Raw genomic sequence first — 26,298 nt, 5'->3', positions numbered from 1 at the left:
CAGGGTGACACTTTTAACATGACTTTGTCGCCCACTTGAAATTCTAGCGGTTTTCTTCTTATATCAGCATAACTCTTTTGGCGACTCATGGCCGTTTTCAATCGCTGTTGTATTTGAATGGTCTTTTCGGTGGTTTCATGAATAATTTCTGGTCCAGTAAGTTGTCTTTCTCCTACTTCACTCCAACAGATAGGAGATCTGCACTTTCTACCGTAAAGTGCTTCAAATGGCGCTGCGTTGATGCTAGTATGATAGCTGTTATTGTATGAAAATTCTTCCAACGGTAAGTGTCGATCCCAACTGGTTCCAAAGTCAATCACGCATGCCCATAACATGTCTTCCAATGTTTGTATTGTTCTTTCACTTTGACCATCTGTCTGTGGGTGATAAGCGGTGCTCATATCTAATTGAGTTCCCAATGCTTTTTGTAATGACTGCCAAAAACATGATGTGAATCGGGTATCGCAATCAGATATGATGGAGATGGGTACACCATGCCTGGAAACCACTTCCTTCAAATATAGGCTGCTAATTTCTCCATACTGTCTGTCTCCTTTATTGGTAGAAAGTGAGCTGATTTAGTTAGACGATCAAATATCACCCAAATAGTATCATGACTACTTGCAGTCCTTGGCAATTTCGTAATGAAATCCATGGTTATTCTTTCCCATTTCTACTGCGGAATTTCTGGTTGTTGCAGTAATCCTGACAGCTTTTGGTGCTCAGCTTTGACCTTCGCACATGTCAAACATTTGCTTACATAAGTAGCAATTTCTGTCTTCATATTAGGCCACCAATAGAACTTCTTGAGATCGTGGTACATTTTCCCGTTTCCTGGATGAATTGAGTACCTCATTTTGTATGCTTCATCCAGTACTAGTTGCCTTAGGTTACCATGTTTTGGTACCCATATCCTACCAGCAAAATAGAGGGTTCCATCGGCTTTTACTTCAAGCTGTTTTTCTAACCCTCTACTCATTTCGCCTTTTCCATTTTCTTCTTTTAAAGCCTCTAACTGTGCTGCTTGAATTTGCTTTGTGAGATCGGTACGAATTGCAATGTTCAAAGCTCGGACCCTAAGAGGTTTTACTCTTTCTTTCCGACTTAGGGCATCAGCTACAACATTAGCCTTTTCGGGGTGGTAACGGATTTCACAATCGTAATCGTTTAACAACTCTACCCAGCGACGTTGCCTCATATTGAGTTGTTTTTGATCAAAAATATGCTGAAGACTCTTATGGTCGGTGTACACTGTACACTTGGTGCCATATAGATAGTGTCTCCATATTTTGAGTGCAAAAACTACTGCTCCAAGTTTCAAATCGTGCGTCGTATAGTTTTTTTCATGAATTTTTAGTTGTCGTGAGGCATATGCGATAAATTTTGTGCGTTGCATTAATACACATCCTAAACCTTGGCGCGAAGCGTCACAATAGATCACGAAATCATCATTTCCTTCTGGTAATGACAAAATGGGTGCAGATGTTAACTTCTTCTTTAATAACTGAAATGAGGATTCCTGTTCCGTGGACCAATCATACTTCTTTCTATTTTGAGTCAACAGCTAAGGGTTTGGCAATTCTAGAGAAATCTTGAATGAATCTTCGGTAGTAACCAGCAAGACCTAAGAATTGGCGGATTTGTGTTGGAGTCTTCGGTGTTTCTCATTTACTAATGGCTTCGATCTTGGCAGGGTCAACTTTAATAGTGTTTTACTTAGGGGTGTTCATCGGTTCGGTTTTCGGTTTCTTCGGTTTATTCGGTTCGGTGTATTCGGTTTTGAAAATTTTTAGAGTTAAATCGAAAACCGAACCGAACACCGAATTCAAAACTAAAACCGAACCGAAACCGAAACCGAAACCGAAAACCGAATTCAAATTCGGTTCGGTTTCGGTTAAAACTGAAAATCATAAATCTAATCACACTGGCTATTAGCATATAAAGCTACACTTGATTACACCATTAGAAGTATTTTAAAACGAAATCTAGCTCTAAAATCACCGATGCAAGTGACAACACCAAACTAAGTATTTGTATTTGCCTAACTTTTGCATAACTCCTAAGTATTTGTATTTGTATTAAACTAGCTTATTCATAACTCCGTATAAGTATTTGTATTTGTATTAAACTAGCTTATTCATAACTCCGAAAACACATATTGGTCTTCTTTGTGAACAAACTTGTAGTTAAAAGATGGAAATATACTGTATGAGTAACACTGAGTTTTTTGTTATACAAAATTCAATAAACTGTAACTAGAAGTATAAGTATAAAAATTTATATAAATTACAGATAAACTTAGATTGAGAACTAACCATAATAAAAATATCACCAAAAGTTAAAAAGAGAAGATTTAGGTCATGAATATGTATTAAAGGGTAATCAATCGACATGGGTGGGTTATGTTTTTTTGAGAGAAGGACATGAAGGCATAAATTTACAAATACTAAAATGGAGTAATGGATAAATTTAGGTCACCCAAAATACATAGGCGGGAAATGAATTTTTGGAAACAAAATACCCGCTTAGAATTGAAACTTACTGAATGAGATAAAGTTGGATCCAAACATAACATGTTGTCTCTGACTAAACTTGAAACTAGTCTTGCTTTTACCCCATATAATAATAATGTAATAGAGTATATAATATAATATATTGATGTTTATTAATTATAATTCGGCTTTGAATTCGGTTTTCGGTTTAACCAAATTCAGAATTTTTATAACCAAAAACCGAACCGAACACCGAATTATGAATTCGGTTTCGATTTTGATCGATCCGAAAACCAATTTCAAAATTCGGTTTGGTTTTTTCCGGTTTGGTTTCGGTTTGATTTTCGGGTAAAACGGTTTCAAACCAAATACTGAACACCCCTAGGGTTTCACTGTAGCAAATAGTGTTTTACTGTAGCAAAGTCGGTTTCACTGTAGCAAATAGTATTTTACTGTAGCAAAGTCGTTTTTACTGTAGGAAAGTCGTTTTTTTTACTTGTACATCTTATAATATATATATATATACATAAATATAATTGTTCATGAATCGTCGAGAGTAGTCAGAGGTAATTGAATATATGAAACAGTTCTAAAATTTTGAGACTCAATCTAACAGACTTTGTTTAACGTGTCAAAATAATAAATCGTATAGAGAATTGGTTTAAATAAGTCAAAATTTTTCAGGTCATCACACCCTGCCTGTTCCTAATGCTATTTGGGAGGACCTTTCTATGGATTTTGTGCCCAGGTTGCCTCGTACACAGCGTGGGGTTGATTCTATTTTTGTCGTGGTTGATCGGTTCTCCAAGATGGTCCACTTTATTGCGTGCAAGAAGACGTATGATGCTTCTCATGCGGCACGTTTGTTTTTTCGTGAAGTTGTGCGCTTGCATGGGGTGCCCTTGTCTATTGTTTTCGATCGTGATACGCGGTTCCTTAGTCATTTTTGGATCACTTTATGGCGCCTTTTTGATACCTCACTTAAATATAGTAGTACCGCACACACTCAAACCGATGGACAAACTGATGTAGTGAACCGTTCCCTCAGTAATCTTCTTCATTGCATTTGCAAAGATCGACCGAAACAATGGGACCTTGCTTTGCCTCAAGCCAAATTTGCCTTCAATAGTGCTACTCATAGTTCACTTGTCGCTCTCCATTTTCAGTGGTTTATCAGAAGGTTCCTAGGCATTTGGTTGATTTGGTGACATTGTCGCAGGTACTTGATTCTAATTCGGATGCTGTTAGGTTGGCTGCTGACTCGCAGGCGATTCAAACTGAGGTACGGAAGCAACTAGAGGAAACCTACAATAAGTACAAAATGGCAGCCGATAATCATAGACGTGTGAATGTTTTTGAAGTAGGTGATCAAATTATGGTGTTTTTACGGAAAGAACGTTTTCCTGTTGGTACTTACAGCATGTTGCAGCCCAAGAGGTATGGACCGTACGGATCATTCATAAAGTCAATGATAACGCTTACATGGTTGATTTGCCTACATCTATGAATATTTCGTCTACATTTAATGTTGCCGATTTGACTCGTTATCATTCTGACTCAGTTCCTTTATATCCGGATGACTTGGAGACGAGTCCTTTTCAAGTGGGGGAGACTGACGTGGAACAATGTTAGCTAAGGAAAAGATTTATATTGGAATTACAATTCCAATTTAATTAGTTATTGCTTCCGTATTTGAATAAGATTATGTTTCCTTTATTTTAGAACTTTTACTTCCTTTCCAAGTTTTAGCTTTAGTATAAATAATAAACCATGTAGCCATACAATGGCATCAATCTTACGAATTAATAAAGTATTTACATCCTGTCTTATTTTGTGAACGTATTTGCAAGTTTCGTTGCTTAATTTGTGGAGAGCGTTTGTCTCCCAAATCCTTGTATGCATCAGTAATTAATTAATTATTTAATTAGAAAAAGAATAAGAAAACCTAATTATGGAAATCAAAGCGTGATTTACCTTGAATGTTGAGTGGTTCAAAATGGGAGGTGATAGTATTAGTTAGGGATAAATATAATTGTTGTCGCAGTCAGAGTCGGAGCTCTTCCATCTCCTCCTCGCCAGTTTCTTCATCCTCCGTCGTCAAACAAAATAAACGAAATACCAACCAGCTTTATACCTTTTGCTCGTTGGACACATAACTCGACGTGATCTAGCTAGTGCTGCGTGACAACCCGGAAATTTCCGACCAAATTTAAACTTTATCTTTATATTATTCCGACATGATAAGCAAAGTTTTTTAAGTTGAATCTTAAGGATTTTAAACTATGTTCATACATTCATTTAACCTCGACCAAATTTCGACGATTCACGAACCATTATATAAATGGATATGATTATATATATATATATATATATATATATATATATATATATATATATATATATATATATTATAACTTGAGAATGTTAACAAAGTATTAAACGTATAATACTTTGCATGAACGTATTTGCTTCAATATATTTATCGATGGAATTAGAAGATAATATCAAATGATTGAATTATCAGATACATTGTGATTATGATTACGGGTCTCTATTATGAGGTCCACTATGATTTAAGAAATTTGTTCTTTTTGACAATATTCGGAAAAATGGTAAAGTGATTTACGAGTAAGAACAAATGTGTCAATTAACGGGAACTAGACAAGAGTTAGTGGAAATTTCTGTTTAATTTCCAATTCATGTTTTACAATATTTTCCTCGTGACTTGATAAGATAACTATTTTAAATTTCATGTTATTTAATGTGAAAGTAAGAACGTGGAGTGTAAATAACTTAGATGTTGGTTATCGACAAGTTAAGTAAATCGACACTTTACATTAAGATGATTTCATACGTTTATTTAACCCTTGAACTTTATTCCACGCTTCACCAACGATTTATAATTTAAAAACTTGAAACCTATTATGAGTACATATAATTTTACTTTTCTAAAACGTTGTATGATATAACCAATTCCATAATTTTAACCTTTTAAAATGATTCTTATATATATTTAGTTTTGGAAAAACAAAATTATCATATATAGTTTCAAACGTACAAAACGTTTTCAGTTTAAAAAGAACTTTATTATTAAAACACTTTATAAGATAACTTGTTTATGAATTTTAAAGAACTTAATTAAAGCTTGTATTATAAATTTGTAAATATATTTTTATTGTTTCAAAAAGATAAGAGTATTACTAAATAATAATTTCAAAACAATTTCAAATTATATATATTGAACTTTGAAATATAATTAGTTTTGAAAAACTATATATTATATTGTTAATTAAATATTTCAAATTAATATTTAGAACTGAATATATATATATATATATATATATATATATATATATATATATATATATATATATATATATATATATATATATATATATATATTTCAATGTAATAAAATTTAATATTAAGTTAGTTATAAAACGTTTTGAGTTAAAATAATACTATTATATATATATATATATATATATATATATATATATATATATATATATATATATATATATATATATATAACGAGACGTTGATTTATAAAAGCTAATGACCAAAACATTCAAGTTACACTTCGAATGATTTAGTTATTGATAAGTTCAATCTATATTTTTGTTAAAGGTACACATCACGAAACGTAAAATGCTAGTTTTCTAAGCGTACGAAAGTGAGTTCGAGAAACCAAACCAGGACATAAGTCGAGTGTCGACGTACAAGTCATCGGAATAAAAATTATAAATCAACTATGCACGAGAATAAAATATAATATTTAATATTTAATTAATTATAAAGATTAAATATATTATATATATATAAAAACGTGTGTCGGCAAGAAATTAAATGGATACCAGCTGCCAAAGGTTGTCATGCGATCGCATGAATTGTATCCACAAACCCCATGCGATCGCATGGGGTGTGGTTGATCAAAACATGTATAAAGCTCGACGTTTTTCAGTTTCTGATTCATTTCACTCAACCTCTCGATATCTCTCTCAATATATATATATATATATATATATATATATATATATATATATATATATATATATATATATATATATATATATATATATATATATTTGTATTTATTATTATTATTATTATTATTATTAATTCTAATATTACTATTAGTAGTATTAGTATTATTGTTAGTAATATTTTATTATTATTATTATTATTATTATTATTATTATTATTATTATTATTATTATTATTATTAATTCTAATATTACTATTAGTAGTATTAGTATTATTATTAGTAATATACATAAAATACTACGACGAGGTTATGAGCTAGTTATTTCAAAACAAGTCTTTCGAGCGGGATAAAGCTAAGGAAATTATGGGTTATAGCTATGAAGGTTATGGGTATGGTTCGGGGGTATGCTCGTGAGATAAAACTAGTGTTTATCTTTTCCATTGCGTCTACGTACTTTCCTGCAATATTGAATCACAATATTGATATGTGAGCACTCATATCCTATCTTTTATATATTAATAGTGTATTTCTGACTAGTGCTCGAGTATATATGATTGTGCATGCTTGTATGCTTAGTTTCATCATTAGATAGTTTATGATAAATTATGAATTTAATACATATGCAACTGAGATAAGATATATGATATGCATGTCGTTGGAAATCTGGTGAAAAATTAATAACTTTTCATTTAGAAAGCGTATGATTTCGATGAACGGATTAAAAGATATAGTCAACTGAATTATCATTAATTTTAGTATTATTGGTAAAATGATTATTATTATTACTATCGTCGTTATTATCGTCGTTATTATTATTATCTAATAATTATTATTATACTTATTATCATTATATTAATATAAGTATTATCATTAAAAATTATTATTGTTATTATTATTACTATCGTTATTATCATTAAGGTTATTATTATTATTATTATTATTATTATTATTATTATTATTATTATTAGTATTATTATAATTATTATTATTATTAGTATCATTATCATTAAAACTAATATTAATATCATCTAATTAATATGATTACTATTACTATTAGTATCATTATTATGAATGCTATATAAAAGAGGACTAAAAGCCATTAAACAAATCGATTATAAAATAATGAGTATGAGTATCATGATGAAATTAAAATAAGGTAAGATATTGATCTAGATAAAAATATCGTTTTCATTATTTTTATCTTTATTATTATTATTATTATTAAAAGTATCATTAATATTAAAACTATCATTTTTATTAAAAATTATCATTTTAATAGAAATATCATTGTTATTATAAAATATCATTATTATTATCATTTTAGTATTATTATTATTAAAAATTATCATTTTAAATAGAATTATTATTTTATATTAAAAAGTATTGTTAGAATTATCATTTTATTTTAATTAATATTATCATTAGTAAATATAAATATTGTTATTATTATTATTATTAGTAGAATAATAATAATTATTATTATTACAAAATAATATAACTTTGACTCATCATTATTATTAACAATATTATTAAATAATTATGCGATACAAAGATATTTTTACCACACATAATATAATTATATTAATAATACATAACACTATATTTTTATGATATTAACTGAACTTTATAAATTTTATTACTTGGGATATATAAAGGTATATTTTCATCATATATAAATTTTAATATAAATTTTTTATCTATTGATAAATAACTTGTATTATTTACTTTAATAAAATTTGATAAATATATTTAAATATATAAAACAATTATATTTAAGTTATATAATAAACACGTATAGATTTTGGAAATTATTTTGGGTCAAGTTGACTTTTGTTGACTTTTGCATGATAATCTCGAGCATTAGGATTGTGATACATTATGACCTGACCTAAATTGCTAGACAAAATGTTGACCAACATATAAATATATATACTAATATAGGTTCATAAATTCGAGGCCAACCTTGCACTTGTTCATTTCCGTCATATGCATAATTACTACGAAATACAGTATTGTGAGTTTCATTACTCCCTTTTTAAATGCTTTTGCAATATATATTTTTGGGACTGAGAATACATGCGCTACTTTTATAAATGTTTGACGGAATAGACACAAGTACTTAAAAATATTCTACGATTGAGTTACGAATACACCGGATATCACCCCTTTTTGTCTGGTAATCTAAGAATTAGGGAACTGGCCCCTAATTGATGTGAATCCTAAAGATAGATCTATGGGCCTTGACAAGCCCCAGTAAGAGAATTTGAACTGCTTTAGTACTTCGATTTTAGTATACAACCGCCAGCTTTAAAAGGAATGACCTGTCTGTGAGGTGTACACAACCGTCATTTTTAAAAGAGTGGCATGTTTGTATGCTGTTTGCATGCAGTTTGCGAAATGCCTGTATGCGGGGGATATTCTAGATGCATTTTGTTAATATCGATTACCAGGTGTTTATATTTCGTATGAATGATTTTTATCTCTATGCAGTTTGCGAAATGCCTGATATGAGATGTATATTTAAGGAAAAATGAAAATTTTGTGGTCTATTAAAAATATGGAAATGATGGATTATGATAAACTAATGAACTCATCAACCTTTTGGTTGACACTTTTAAGCATGTTTATTCTCAGGTATTAAAGAAATCTTCCGCTTTGCATTTGCTCATTTTAAAGATATTACTTGGAGTCATTCATGGCATATTTCAAAAGACATTGCATTCGAGTCGTTGAGTTCAACAAGATTATCATTAAGTCATTTATAGTTTGGATATTTTATGAAATGGTATGCATGCCTGTCAACTTTCGATGTAATGAAAGTTTGCCTTTTAAAAAAACGAATGCAATTTTTGTAAAAATGAATCATTTAGAGATCAAATACCTCGCAATGAAATCAATTATTATGTAACATTTATAATCGATATGAACGGGGCATTTCACACTGCTGCCGATATGATTTATTTCATACCTTAAAAACTTATAAACTATTTGAGTGCTCCCATCGGTGAGGTCCTGGGGGCCGCCCAGCCAAGCGTCCACCTGGGCGCCGATGGCAGCGGGCCGCCCAGGCCTCCTCGCCCAGCCTACCGTCTCCCATTTCGTGCTTTTTGATCATATTTGTGGATGGTCGGACGGAGAATTAAGCTTTTTTCGTTAGCTTAAAACCATGAAAATGGCTGAAAATGGTGCATATATGTGACTGTATATGTATAGGTATATGTAGAAGATGAAGATAGTTGGAGATAGAGATATTTTTAATTTATTATTATTATTGCGGGTCCCACTTTTGTTGTGGCCAAAAATATTCCAGTTATTTTTTATTTTAATTTATATTTGTGATATTTGATTAATTCTTAAATTTTTAATTAAATGTAATTTTTAATTATTGTATTTTTTTTAATTATCAATGAAATTTTAATTTTATGTTATTAAATATTTATTATTTATAATATATATAACTAAATTAATTTTATTTTTGAAAAAATAAAAAAATTAAAAATTAAAATGAAAAAGGAAGGAAAGGAGTATCATGGTTGGGAGTGTTCAGTCCTGGGAAGGAAATGGGAAGGAAGTGCTGATGTGGCGCTAAGGACTTAGATGGAGGAACTTCTCCATTGGGAGCGCTCTAAGATCATTCAACCATTCAACCATGACATCTGTCTTTCATAATAATACACTGTCACATTAGCACCAAATCACTATTTCTTTATTATTCAAAACTAGAAAAACACATACTTCAATTAGAAATGACATTGGATCGAATATGGATAGGATGAGGCCGCAGAGGCAAATGTACATATAACCCAGTGGGGTCCTGTGACCCCGCTAGTTACAGAATTTGTTTTTACAAACGATCACTAAAGTTTTTACAAGACACCACTAAATATAATTGTAGGACCCATATATTTTTAAATTTAAAATTTTATCATATGAGCTTCCAAAAAATACTTAAAAATTAACACACTTATGATTTTGTAAGATTAGCCACTAATAAATACGGAGTATACAAATATATATAGAAAAAATGAACTATTTTTATTTTTGTTTTCTCATATACAGTAACACAAACACACATTTTACGCTTTTACTCAACACGAGAAGACCTAATTACGATTTAGTCCTTCAATTTTTGGCAAAATTGAAACTACAATTTTAATCCGTCATTCATATATATTCATATATGTATGGTACGATTTATTCTCTTATTTTTTGTTTTAGTTTTGTAACTCTCAATTCTGACATGTAGGTTACCCTCTTTTTTGTTATTTGTTTATTTTTCTAGTTTTGTATTCCTAGAATCTTTGTTGTTTGGTGCGAGCTTAGTTAGTTTTAGTTTTAGTTTGAGCTCGGTTTATTTGGTTTTATGTTCTTCGAGAATTCAACTTTTATGGAAGTTCTCGATTGATTAATCAAAGTTCTTAGTTTTTTTGCTAAAAAATGTTGCTTATTCTTTAAGATAGTAGCGTGTGGATAATTATTATGTTTATTTAAAAGGTCCATGTCGATCTCGAAATCACTCATTTCAACAACGACCAATGGTGACTTTACATAGTGACCCGTGGGGTCACTGGACACCGCTAGTTTGAAATTATTAGTACAAAATGTCCTGTAAATTGTATAGGAGACCACTAAATTTAACTGGAGGACCCCATATCTTTTTAGAATTTATAGGCTTTCCTTTAAAATGTATAGGACACCACTATATTTAACTACTTGGACCCAATATATTTTCCAAACTTATACTTTTTTGTAAGTAAACAACCACTAAAATAACATTCAAATATAATTAGCGCTGCAATTTTTTTTAGGACCCCATTAAGTTTACATCATAGAATCGCCACTGGCAACGACAGATCGGAAGTAAAACTCATAAGTTTATTCCATCATGCTTTACTGATCAGAAATTTTGAGTGGAGATCCATAAATGATTGTTTAATTTCATATATTGTGAAAGATGTGTTATACATTATTGTATTAGCAATGATGTAATTGTTAATGAATTTTATCGTATTAAACTGTATTGACAAAAGTAAAAGTTGCATTTAATATTTAGTAGATGGAATATACGATATTTTGTATTAATGATATGCTTTTATTTAATGATGTTTTTAATGACTCGATCAAATCCGACCCGACCCGAACCGACACATTCAATTTTTCGTTCGAGTAAGTTATCGGCAAAAATTTTAGGACTCCATTGAGTTACGGTCCTAGATTCGCCACTGTGAGGCCGTATCCATATTCATATCCATTTAATTTTTATTCATTCATAATCATATTTATTTAATGTCATTTCATCCATCCATATACATATCCGCTGGATTAAGCGGGTTAATAAATATTCATTGGATATTCAAAAATATTATAATATTTTCTAATATGCGATGAAAACAAATCCGTAATATAATAAAAGTAAATATAACATGACATAATTAAAAGATATCCCAAAAATGTGTAATATTTTCTAAAAATATAACACAATTTGTTGAATTTACTATCAAACATAGTATGAGAAATTAAATGTGTAATTTTTATGTTTATTTTGTTAGCTTTACATGTTTTATTATAATATGTCATAGTTAAATTATTAGCTGACAAGCGAAATATAAGTGTAACAGTAAATGCATGTGTAATAATAATCCTGTATCTATATATCTATATTTACGTATCTGTATATGTATTTTGGGTGTTAATGGATATATCCATGGATGAAACTTTTCATCCATATTCGTATTTATATCTATTTTGGTTCATCCATATCCGTAATAAATCGGGTGGATATCTATTGGATCAGGTGACCATTGTCATCCTTAACTCCGATGTATACTCTATTTGTAATAGTGATGGGCCTCACGATTAAAAAAATATAAAGAAAAACTTAAGGATAAGGATAAGATCATCTTCTTCCCTATCACTTCACCAACATTTTTATGAAATCATATCCACCATTTTTAAAGCATATAAAAATAAAATAAAAATTAAATACTAATAATAAATGAAATATGCTCGTGAAAAAATCAGCTTAAAATCACGAAATGAAGTACGAGCTTCGATTGGCAGCACATTGGCAACTTACTCCCAACGATGTCATGAAATTGGCGAAAGAAAGACACTCCGTTGGGAGTGATCTAATACACATATTGAAAATTTATATATACGAACCTTATGTGCTCTTAGAGATCGATAAACATTAATTTGAGGATAAACAAATTTACTTTTAAAATTACATCAAAATTAAAGTTTAAAGTTTAACATACAATGTAAGATAACCAAATATAAGATTTTTCGTAAATTTAGTATGATTTAAAGTTTAGAATTTAAGGTTTAATGCTTAGGATTATTAGTCATTTTTCATTAGTTTTGAGTAATTTTAAGTTATTATACATCAAATGTATGATAACTTGATGTTATTATGAATTATGAATGAATGATAATAATTTATTTCCCTGTCGACCCCGAGTTTTCTAACTCTCTATGCGAGTTGACTAATTTCGAGGCGCCAACTCGCTTTATGTGTTGCTTAGAGTTGTGAATGATGAACCTCTGTGGCTGAAAGAGAACAATTCGCTTTGTGAATATATTTACACCTTCACATGGTTCGAACTGAGACCCGTCAGGTTGAAAAAATTTAATAATTTTTTGGTAATCTAAAAGTTAATCAACAAATTCTCAATAAATTCGTTATTTTTTTCCTTTCGTGTAGTAATCCATTTTCATTCATCCAAATTTCATAATTGTTTGATTACCTAATTATTTGCTAAACTATTTTTTCCTTTTATAGTTTTGATCAAACATATTTCTATCGAGGGATGGAAATACACTTGAGTGCTTTTGAGATTTCTTTATTTAATGTTTATGTCATTTTTATGCATCATCATTATTATTATTATTATTATTATTATTATTATTATTATTATTATTATTATTATTATTATTATTATTATTATTATTATTATTATTATTATTATTATTATTATTATTATTATACTACTAGCTTAATGTCCGCAAATTCGCGGGACTTTTTATTGGACGAATTTACCATAAAATGATATTTTATATTATTTGAATGGTTGTCGGTAATGGACAAAATCATAGAATAATGTTGTATAGTTGTTGATAAAATCAAAGCATAAACGAAAAACGAAAGGAAAAGATTAATATTGGCTATCGACTCGGGTTGATGCACTCAGACCAATTTTATTGTAGCATCGCTATTCCATAATTAAAAAAACATACGTTTAAGTGCTTCAAGATAATGGCTTTGCACCAACTAAAAATGGTTCAATCTTAGGTATTTTGAGATCCCCAATTCCAATTGATATTCCTCCACCGGAAATCCATTCATCAAAACTCTCATATGAGTCGATACTCTTACGTTTACCATTAGATGAATCCCATGACATGATCTTTCCAGAACGACACAATCACGATCCGCGTTCTTATTCTATAAAAGGATAAATGTAATATCAGATAGTTAGCCGCAAATATCTACTCAAGTATGTATATATATATATATATATATATATATATATATATATATATATATATATATATATATATATATATATATATTACGTCTAACCTTTACTGTACAAACTTGACTACACTAAGACAATGTGTAAATCAGATTTCACCTTGTAAATGGCTTTGTTGAAGCCTCCATAACTTTTCTATGACTTTTTCTTCAAACTTGCATCACCTCTAGAGATCCAAACAAAAAACTATTAATAAACCTCCACAAATTTATTATCAGATGTGTTTGCATTTGACTAACCAATCTCACAAAATGTAATGTCATCAAAATCTTCCAATAACCTAACATAAAACCATGGACATCAAAATTTCATCTGTGGTTTTAATCTTTATTAATAATATGTAACAAATAAACAGATACGCAAACACTCTTTGAATGTTGATTGAAAATTCCACTCTTTGTACTGAACCAAAACCACCCTGCAAAAGGTCATGATAAATAAGGGTATAAAAGATAAATGACAATACAATTTAGTTACTCGTTTCGTCCCATTTATGTGAAGAAAAGTTGTTGTACCCTGCAATTTGCAGAACCAGCCTTAAATAGGTCTGAAACACAAGTTGGTGTACTATGCAATTGGATTTACATACTCATTGATATAAACCCTGCACCCTCAAAGAACCAATTGAATTGTCGAAATCCTGTAATTGTAATAGATCAAGTATCAAGTGAACTATTCGTATTAAAGTCAAAGGAAAATTGACAGGTATGTAAGTAATAATATGATTAGTCATAATCATAATACATATAATATAATTCCTTGACTTACCTTCCCGGTACTTCAATTTACCGTTGTACATGAGCAAGACAACTGGTTCATGATTGTCTTTATTCTCTCATGTGGAATCAAACATATATGTAGCATGATAGGCACACCTGATCATTTATCCACTGTATAGACCTATCATCCTGTAAACGGTAGGTTGAATATAGTATCCATTAGAGCCTAATCTTTCATCTCCAGTTTCAACTTTCAAGGGTAGCATCAATGTCAACACCAGATCTTATGTACTTCAAGATTTTATCAAATTGATCAGAATCAACCTAAAGTATTGAATATAAACTATCATGTTATACTTTCGTAAAAGGATTTTAAAGTCGGAGAGAAAAAAAGTTTGTATAATTTCAATAACTCGGGACCTTTCTCAACGCCTTTTCTAAAGGGATCACCAACCACACATTTAAGAGTAGTAAGTATTTACTTGCAAGTGCAGCCCATAATGTGCATGTAACCTTGAGACCACTATTATTTAATAGTAGCACAAAAAGTTCAGTAGATGTAATGGTATTGCACATATTTAGTTACAACAAAAGTTAATAGAGAGTAATATTTAAGAATAGTAAGTATTTACTCTATAACCATCAAGTGGACATTGAGGTCAGTAGTTTTCAGCTCATGACGCTCGACATACTGCTTAAGCTCACTAAAACCATCTTCACTACCATTAACATCTGTAATTAAAAAGAAAAATAAAGGCGGATTAGAACGCAATCAAACATGTTTATAATTGAATATGAAATTATTGAAAGCACACAATTTATTACCAGCAGTCAAACCCTCGCCTAAAACCCTGATTTTTAAATTATTGAAAGGGACCAACGTAAACCTGTAAAGATGGAAAAAGATTTATTGGAAAGATGATGTATCTGAACATAAGTTATAGGGGAACAAATACACAGATACCTGAACAGTAAATTGATTACACATATATTGTCAATACTGAATTTGGATGCTTCCACCTTAAATAAGATACCGTTTGTCAACCAATTGATCAAAAGTATCAAGAAACTTGTCAATCCCGTCCTGTACATTATATATATGAAAATATATCTTAAATAGGCAAGCATATTAAACCTTTTAATAAATTTGCGGCATGGTAATATCTTTAATAAAAGTTCAGTTTAATAGTATATTCTTAATTACTAACCCTTATATGTTTATCACAGATCTCACTTTGCATTTTTGTGGATTAACTTGACAACAACAATATCAAACAACACAAATGATGTAGTACCAGTAATATCTTGTACTCGAAGTTGAACCTTAAAGCTGTAATTTGAAGAATAGATACGGATATATACTAAGTAAAAAGATACACATGAAATAATACAAATGAAAAATAAAGCAAATGAAAATAACAAAACCTTATAAAAACAGATGCAGTCATCTCCTTGGGGCAATATAGTTTACCATCTTCAACAGCTTATTAACTATCATTATCAATATCTTCAAGGGTCACCATATCTTCTCTTAACAACCATCTTTTTGCATTTCCTGCAACCAATATACACCCACCCATGTTCTACCTTAAAAGACTTTATTGTTGACAACACGACAACGTACATTTGCTGCATCCTACCAATGATATGTAGTAATTAGTTACATGGTTTCTTTTTCAGAACTACATGTAATAATAACACTGATGTATTCATAACTTAAATACTATTATCGAGTGAACAATCCCATCAATAGTCTTCCTTTAATCCAAATTAAGGAATTCAGCACGACCATCATGACCAATTTGGCTAAAAAGATACAGAGGCAATTTATAATTCATACCATGTTCTCTTTTTGTCTCAGACATTTCATCGAACGCCTTTCATGCACTCAATAATCACCATTTAACCCCTAACCTTTTCGTACCTGTATTGAAACGACCTCGACTCATTTCCCGAAAAATGACAAACTTTCTTTTTTTACACATGTGTGCGGAGCACACTTATACAAATGTGTGCGGCGCACACTTATATGTGTGCGGCGCACACTATGCCTTCCTGCGCGCTGATCAAATTTCTAGTATATGTGTGCGGCGCACACACCACCCAAACCAGTTTTTTGACCAATTTCTAGTACTTTTGACCCATTTCTAAATACCCAAATTGACACCAACAAACACAATTTGATTACAACTTGTTTTTCTTTGAAATATTACATCCAACTTACCTTATCATACTCAACATATAATCATTTGACCATTTGGGTACATGAGTACATCCGTCCCATTTAAAACAGCAACGTGTTAAACTTGACCCAATTTCAATAAAACTTGACTCAAAATCCAGATATCAAGAGCGTGAGTTTTCAAGTTATCACTACCCTTCCAAGCTGAACTAATGAAGCAATCTAGCAAACATATAAGCTAGCATAATCCACATCCCACAAGCATATCATGCACAAGTCAACTAACGTACCCTTTGCCTTGCTCAACCGAAACCTATAAAAAGGTTAATCAACAACGAGTAAGCTTTACGCTTAGTGAATACAATATGTGCATACATGTTAACAACATTCATAAAGATAAACAATTATCCGCATACAACAAACCAATCAAGTCATTCAATTCTCATATGGTTCCCAATACGTTCCCAACGTGAGCCGAGAACCCTACCATCATACCAATCATCACAATGCGCATGTGTCTACCATGGATCCCGATGCGTTCCCAACGTGAACCGAGATCCTGCCCGATGCGTTCCCAACGTGAACCGAGCCCTCATACCAATCGTAATACAAACAACCGCATACCAATACAAATCTTATTAACATATAAACACACATTGTACTCACCTCGAATCCGAGCAATTTATGCAACAAACAACTTTCAAGTAACTATTCAACAACCATTTATCAATCACTTCCGGTCAAGAAGTCAACGTATTCGTCATCAAGCACAATATCCACCTAATAAGCATATACATACACAATTATTACAATCTACTCATTAATAGTCTTTAAGACCCAAATTCACTAGGGTTTACTCTATTGAACCATAATCATTTTGACACCATTAGACAAGAACACAAGTCTTACAACTTGAGTCTTTCAGTTTCACATTCAAAACACAAATTACTCTAATTTGGTCAACCAAGACCAATTAAAACTAGAGTTTATTCTTTAAACTCACAAAACTCATTTTGACATCTTCTAGACACGAATACAAGACTTACAAATTGTGACGATCGCTCCAAATCCATATGGACGAACACGTCATTCATTGATTTCATTGCGAGGTATTTGACCTCTATGTGATACATTTTGTAACATTGTATTCGTTTGAAAAGGTATTTCATAAATGAATATATAAATTCCAGGTTTTTAACATCTGATGATTTCTACGTATAGACAATCACCATTTAAATGGTTTACAATAATACATCTGTTGACAATACAGTCAAAATAAGATACATGGTAATGGTTTGGTGAATGCAAGTTTCTTGTATATAGCATGTATGACTCCAAGCACATATCTTGTATCACGTATAAGCAAACAGCGGAAGACTTCTAGAATCCTGAGAATAAACATGCTAACAAGTGTCAACACAAAGGTTGGTGAGTTCATAGTTTTAATATTACACATAATCCGTATATCAATGTGGATTACAAAAGTTCAGTTGTTTTATTCAAAATGTTTATCAATAGGTTTTACATAAAAGGTGGATCACAAGATTTCAGTTATTTCATCCGAAACGTTTATCAATCGGTTCTACAAAATTGAGCACCCTGGTAACTAAACTTTAATGCTTATATAATTTGTACCCTTTGTATAATTATCTTAATAATACACGCAAACCAACGTGTACGCTTCTCAAATAGCATACGTCCGTTAAAAGGCTAGTGCTCTAGCTCGGACGGGGATATCAAGCCCTATGGATCCATATACTACTACTCGCGCCCACCAGTTCTTATAATTGGCAGTTACTAGTTACCAAAGCTAAGGGATTTTCGGTTCAAACTCAGTGTAGAATTAAGTATGTACTTGTATCCATTGTGTTTTTAAAATAAAGTGCATGTATTCTCAGCCCAAAAATATATATTGCAAAAGCAATTAAAAAGGGAGCAATTGAAACTCACACATATAAATATTGTGTATCGGTTAATAAAGCATTTGCATGTATTCTCAGCCCAAAATGTAGAGAGTAAAAGGGATCTTATGAAACTCACGCATATAAGTATTGTAAATCAGTTAATAAAGCATTTACATGTATTCTCAGCCCAAAAATGTAGAGAGTAAAAGGGATCTTATGAAACTCACACAAAATCAGTTTTAGTATTTGTATCCATTTAGTAAAACAGTTTATAAAACTGTGCATATATTCTCAGCCCAAAAATATAGTTTGAAAAAGGGATCATATGAAACTCACACAAAATCAGTTTTAGTATTTGTATCCATTTAGTAAAACAGTTTATAAAACTGTGCATATATTCTCAGCCCAAAAATATAGTTTGAAAAAGGGATCATATGAAACTCACCGTTTAATATTGATATACATTATTGCAGGAAAGCACGTAGACGCATCGGAGATGATAAACACGAGGTTTGATTCACAAAAATACCCCCGAACATTACCCATAACCTCCATGGCAATAACCCATAATTTCCTTAACTCTATCCCGCTTGAAAACATATTTTGAAAGTGACACGCTCATGACCTCGTCGTAGTATTTTAGGTATAATACTAATAATAATAGATTAATATTAATCTTAATAATAATAATAATAATAATAATAATAATAATAATAATAATAATAATAATAATAATAATAATAATAATAAATAAATAATAAATAATACTACGGAGTATATATATATTTGTGTATGTGTGTGATTTAAATCGAGCGAAAACACTGGAATTTATAGATGTGGCCTGAAATCTGGAGTCATGCGACTCGCATGGAAATGGCCTTCTGGCCATGCGACTCGCATGAGGACCAGGGACAGCTCACATTGTTTTGGCTCCTAGCTTGTCGACATAATATAAAATAATATATATATAATATATAATTTAAATTAATTAATTATATATTATATTTTATTCCAGTGCATAGTTGATTTGTAATTTTTGTTCCGATAAGTCGTACGTCATCACTTGACTTATGTCCCGGTTCCGGTTTTTCGAATGTCCTTTCGTACCTTTAGAAAACTTGCATTTTACGTTTCGTGTCACGTACCTTTGTCAAAATATAGCCTTAAGTTATCCATAAACTATACCACTCAAAGTATATCTTAAACTTTAGAGTGTTTTGGTCATTTACTTCTATAAATCATCGTCTCACTATTTGTTAAAATACATTTTTAAAATAGTATTTTAATGTAGCAAAGTTACTGTAGCAAAGTCATTTTTTACTGTAGCAATTCACTGTAGCAAAGTAAATTTTACTGTAGCAAATAGTGATTTTCGAAAACACTGTAGCATTTTGGGTACTGTAGTAATTTGAAAATACTGTAGCAAATTAGTGTTTTACTTGTTCATCTTAAACGTTTTAGTTAACTTATCTAAATATCAATCGAATCAATAATCGAATGTTACTATCGTTTACTAAATAACTTGAAATCATATATATTCAAATAGATATATAAACCAATAAGTTTAATGTATGGTATCATGCAATTAAAACTTTGTTACGTTTTCAAGTTATAGTATATATATGTATCTATTTACATATAATGGTTCGCGAATCGTTGAGAACAACCGAAGGGTAATTGAATAGTTCAAAATTTTGAGATTCAACTTCATAGGCTTTGCTTATCGTGTCGAAATCATTAATCATTTAAGATTAAGTTTAAATTTAGTCGAAATTTCCGGGTCATCACACAAATTGTATGTCTTAAATCTTACTACTACACACAAGTCTTTGACTTGTCAAAACTTCTTAACTTAAATAAGCATTTCTTACACAAGTGAATACTTAGATTTTGACCCAAAACAATCTTACAAGTTTACTAGCTTAATTTTGACTAGTTCATCTTCTTCATAACCCCATTTTTCTCAAACCCTAACCCTAATTCGAATTAGGGTTTTTTAAGAAATCAAAACCTTGATTTCTAACAACAACACCACCATCTAAGTCATAAATTTCAAAATTAAAGAGTAAATTGCTCATACCTCAAGTTAGGGTTAGAAAACGGTACCCCCAAATCACAAAAAGGGGATGAAGATGAAGAAGAAACAAAAGCTCTAGTTATGCTAGCAAGTATCAACAAGCTTGATTCTACCCTTAATAATGATTGCATGTGAAAAGTTCCAAAGATTTGAGCTTATACCCCAAAATTGCCACCCTCACTTTCAACTACTCAATCTCTCTAAAATTTTCTGCACAAGGAAGGAAATGAGGGTGTTTGGTTTGTTTTATTAAACTTCTCATGACGAAATTGACTATTTTACCCCTGCCCATCCATAATCCTTACACCCTTAGTCATACTTTCTAACAAAGTTAAGTTAAAGGACCAATTTGTACCTCAAAATAATGGGGTGTTACATGTACACTACTACATTCCGACACAATTAGACGTGTGGAAAATTCTTTTTAGACGTGTTGAACAACACGTCTACATGTGACGGCTTCAATTGAGTTGTGACATATAGTGCGGTTCAAGGAATCGCTCTAAAAACTCTCAAGTAGACGTGTTGTGAAATCGTTAGATTAGGCTGTTCCGTTATGTCTTTTAGACGTGTTCTGTTATTTAAAATTAGACGTGTTCCATTAGTTGCAATTAGACGTGTTCTGTTAGTTGCAATTAAAGGTGTTCTGTTAGTTGCAATTAGACGTGTTCTAGTAAATGTTAACCATGGTTAAACTCAAATATTTTAAATAATACCTTCCAAATACTGCCAAATAATTTCTAGTGCCAAATAAATTAAAATCTCAAATATTTCAAATAACACCCGTCAAATACAAAATGCATCAAATATACCAAATTAAATTTACTACAAAACCAAACTATATATATATATATATATATATATATATATATATATATATATATATATATATATATATATATATATATATATATATATATATATATATATATATATCCTTAAAGTATTTACAAACAAGTCATAAACGTAATTTACAATGGATGAATTCTAAACTAAAAAACACTAATAAAACACTAAACTAATATAAGGTAGCTATAGTTGGTTCTTTGTCATCCCTCTGCTAGTCTTGCATCCCTATCCCTCTGCCAACAACATTATAGAATAATTTCACACGTTTAGTTATGTAATGCTTTGTACTTAGAAAGGATATTTAAGATACCTTGAACGAGAAATTGTTAACTAGAGATCTTTTTTGTGTTAGGTTTTCCTACTGCAACTGTCAAATTCAGCTGCTATACAATTGAATCACGTCTACATTGAAACATGTTAAATTCAGCTGCAATACAGAGCACGCTTAAAACAAATCAGTATAATTAGCAGATTGCATTAAAGTACATTAAAGAAAACGTCATATGAACATATAACTTTAGCTCTTTAAATTCATTAAATAATCCTAACAATATAAATTAACACATAAAAATGAACATAAAATTATGCTACGTATGAATAATAGTCTACTTAGCAAAAGCACAACAGTAAGTCAGTAACTAAGTAACCTACTTGTAACTCATAAAGTAAACCCCAATCGCATACAGATAACGAAAAAAACCCTAACCGAACAAACTGAACGATTAGGGTTGAATAAAAACCTAATCGGTGGAAAGATACCATTGATAGCATTGATCAGCTTTAACTCTATCATTCTATTTCACATCCTGTTAGCTTATGGCCTTATGGGGTAGATAACCCATGGAAGACCTCTTTCAACTTCTTCATGTTTTAAGATCAACAACAGGTGGAGCAACCACATAATGACTAAATCTGATCATATTTGAACAATTATACAAATACACCCAACTAAATTACATAATATCAAATACACCGAATATAAGTAACAAAACTCTCATATTTACGCATTTTATACTCCTTAATGCTAAACTCAACCCTAAACATTAAGCTCTAAAATCTAACCCCTAAACCCTAAAGGTGAAACCCTAAAGCTAAATCTAAACCCCAAACTCTAAACCCTAAACTTAACCGAAACTCTAAACCCTAAAGCTAAACCTAAACCCTAAACTCTAAACCTAAACCTAAACCCTAAAGCTAAACCCAAACCCTAATGCTAACTTTAAAGCTAAACCTAAACCCTAATGTTAACCATAAACCCTAAACTCTAAACACTAAACCCGAAACTCCAAAGCTAAACCTAAACCTAAACCCTGAACCCTGAACTCTAAACCCTAAAGCTAAACCTAAACTCTTAACCCCAAACTCTAATCCCTAAAATCTATACCCTAGAATCTAAACCCTACACCCTAACATAAACCTTATCCTTAAACCCTAAGCCCTAAAATCTAAACCCTAGAATCTAGACCCTACACCCTAACCCTAAAATCTAAACCCTAAACCCTATATCTAAACCCTAATCCTAAACTCTAAACCGTAAACCCTAAATCTAAACCCTAAATCTAATCTCTAAACCCTAAAAACTTTAGTATAGTATCAATGATAAACATGGAGAACGAAAAACTTTAGTATAGTATCAATGATGAAATCATCCATGATGAAACGTATCGAGTCGCTCTCACTCTTTCCAGCTATTTACTTTAGAATCCCGAGTTCTAAAACATGTTTTCTCAATATTTTTAATACATTTTGGCTATCTTGAATGTAATGTAACCTAAGGCCCAGACACAAGGCATTTTAAACTCGACCTATTACGTAATTTTATCGAAGAGAAATCGTCGAATCGCCTTCTTGCCCATGCAAACCCACTTGAACCTGAGACTTGTAAAGGACCTGAGAATGGAACCTCCTCTTGCAAGTCACGGTCTGTTATGTTTACCAACCGTATTCTGAGCTCAAAACCAAAGATTATGTCATTTTCTTCCCTTCTAGTTGTTGTACAAACTATTATTCACAATCCATAATAGTTTGTATATTCTTATGGATTGTGAATAACAAACAACCATATCCTCCTGATAAATTTACTCATATACATAATAACGATGATAAATTTTATAATAAACTGAAATTGAAATTGTCGCAAGATTGAGTTTATAAAAAAATAATACTTAAACTCCTATAAACTATTAAAAACTTGCACACCCTTGAACCATTCATGTTCACAAAGAGAAAAATAAAGGTGAAATTATTATTATTAGTTACTACTTACTACCCATTATGAATTTTCAAGACACAACAGTATTGAAAACTAACTTGTCTAAAAAAGACTCCACAAATAAATAAAAAAGGGCAAAACCCACAGACACTCACAACCATTAAACAAAACGAAGCACAAAATAAAAGGAACAAAAGTACTATTTAATGATAACGAAACGCATTAGTCATAATTTCTTACCAAAACCAAAAAAGATGCCTTTCCTCACCGACAACAAAGAAGGAAGCTGCAAAAAAAATCCAAACACCAACGGAGCAACAAAGCGTTTAAACCTCAAACGCAAATAAAAGAACCAAAATAAATAAATATTCAAAGGCGGGTAATATCGTTATCATATAAATACAAAAATATGCAAGGATAAGAAGGCAATACCTTGAGCTTATCACGTTTAAACAGAGAAGCATACAGATATGACACCACCAATTAAAAGATCAATATGTTGACAACCATGGTAGCAATGACCGGCCATCTGCAAAACAATGAATATTGTTATGCTAACAGACCAAACGAAAATCATAAACTTGTTTAAAAAAATCATCGATCGTATTTTTGGTGTAAAAAAAGAGAAACCCTAATGAAGAGAGATGTCGACCTATTCCTTTTTTCCTGTATAATCGATTGTATTTTCCTGTTCGATTGGATAATACTTGAAATCAGTTGTTTCAAAGAGAGAATGAGGGATGAAGTTTGGGAACCCTAATTTGTGTAAACAAAAGAAGCCGATCTCCCGTTTTTATCAGATTGTTTCAAAGAGAGAATGAGGGATGAGGTTTGGGAACCCTAATTTGTGTAAACAAAATAAGCCGATCTCCCTCTTTTTTTTCAGTCGCGTAATTGTTGTATGGTGTGTAAGGGTAGTTTTGTAATCAAACAATTCAAGGTTATGATTATGAAGTCACAAGTAAGATTAGGAAAAAAATTAAGGGTGTAGATCATTGATGACTAATTTAATTGATGGCTAAGAATAGTTTAGATTTTCTAAAATGACATATTTTAACTTTTGTTATTAATCTATACATCTAAAACACAATGAGCAAATGAATAGTAAAGCCCGGAACTTTTACAAACCCAACCCAAACTTTATATTTTTTACAGTTGAAACACACTCTTTATAATATTTATTTTTATAGCTTTTATAAACTTACCACAAACTTTTCACATTTTATAATTTAACCACTAAACTTCTCATTCATTCTAAATCGACAATGAGCAAATGAATAGTAAAGTCCATAACTTTTACAAACCCACCCCAAACTTTATATTTTTTACAATTGAAACACACTCTTTATAATATTTATTTTTATAACTTTTATAAACTTACCACAAACTTTTCACATTTTATAATTTAACCACTAAACTTCTCATTTATTCTAAATCGACCACATAATTTCCCCTATCTAATTATATTATACATATATCTAATAGACAAAAGTTATGAATAGTAACCAGTGGAATTTTCGACTTTTCACGTTTTTTTTTAAGTTTTACAAACTCACCCCAAACTTTATATTTTTTACAATTGAAACACTCTATATAGTATTTATTTTTATAGCTTTTATAAATTTACCACAAATTTTTCACATTTTATAATTTAACCACTAAACTTCTCATTCATTCTAAATCGACCACATAATTTCCCCTATCTAATTATACATATATCTAATAGACTTCTAATTATACATATATCTAACACACAAAAGTTATGAATAGTAACCAGGCATATTTTTGACTTTTCACTTTTTTTTAGTTTTAATTAAATTTCGTTTAACCAACAAAGCCCCCCACATTTTTTTTCAAAAACTCAAATCGACTTCTCAAACGGGGGGTAAAGTGTCAAATAACCATTTTCATAATAAATCTTAAATAAACTCCACTCAAATATTCAACGGGTCATATCTTCTCGCTCGCAACGAGTTAAATTTTTTCGACACCATCGTTAAACTCGAAATAATTTTAGGAACACAATGTCACTAATTATACGTAAAACGGACGCTTTTTAAAAAACGCTAAATATTTGGGGTACTTTTCATACACGTTGATTTTTTGTTAAATTTTTAAAAGTCGACAATTCCATAGCAAAACGCGGAGATGCACATATATTGTTAATTTAAAATATCATTTAAATCTTTCACGGGTTATACCTTTTAGTTCGACTCGAGTTGCGCTTCAACGACATCATCGTCAGCCACGAAATAATTTTACAAACTAAACGCAATAAAATACATTGAAAACCGAATTCCCGACGCTAAGCGAGGGTTCGAAAACTAGTTATATATAAAA

General features: G+C 30.8%; 1 long non-coding RNA gene across 7 annotated transcripts; it reads right to left on the bottom strand.

Annotated features, from left to right (window-relative positions):
• Positions 1–13,563: 13,563 nt before the first annotated feature.
• Positions 13,564–24,785, bottom strand: LOC139890486 (uncharacterized). Of its 7 annotated transcripts, none has more exons than XR_011773335.1 (12): positions 24,611–24,785; positions 24,391–24,487; positions 24,199–24,244; positions 16,160–16,289; positions 15,943–16,064; positions 15,699–15,818; positions 15,560–15,621; positions 15,367–15,466; positions 14,784–14,923; positions 14,605–14,655; positions 14,115–14,531; positions 13,564–13,924 (listed from the first exon to the last, which is right to left on the bottom strand). It is a non-coding gene; the product is annotated as an uncharacterized lncRNA (long non-coding RNA). The 7 variants fall into 7 exon arrangements; XR_011773330.1 differs by having other exon boundaries at positions 13,565–13,924; positions 14,115–14,433; positions 14,531–14,655; XR_011773334.1 differs by having other exon boundaries at positions 14,605–14,923.
• Positions 24,786–26,298: the final 1,513 nt, after the last annotated feature.

The sequence above is a fragment of the Rutidosis leptorrhynchoides genome, chromosome 2, assembly GCF_046630445.1.
Source record: "Rutidosis leptorrhynchoides isolate AG116_Rl617_1_P2 chromosome 2, CSIRO_AGI_Rlap_v1, whole genome shotgun sequence".
Classification (NCBI taxonomy): Eukaryota; Viridiplantae; Streptophyta; class Magnoliopsida; order Asterales; family Asteraceae; genus Rutidosis; species Rutidosis leptorrhynchoides.
The sequence above is the reverse complement of the archived record's forward strand: the minus strand, read 5'-3'. Positions and strand labels throughout refer to the sequence as shown.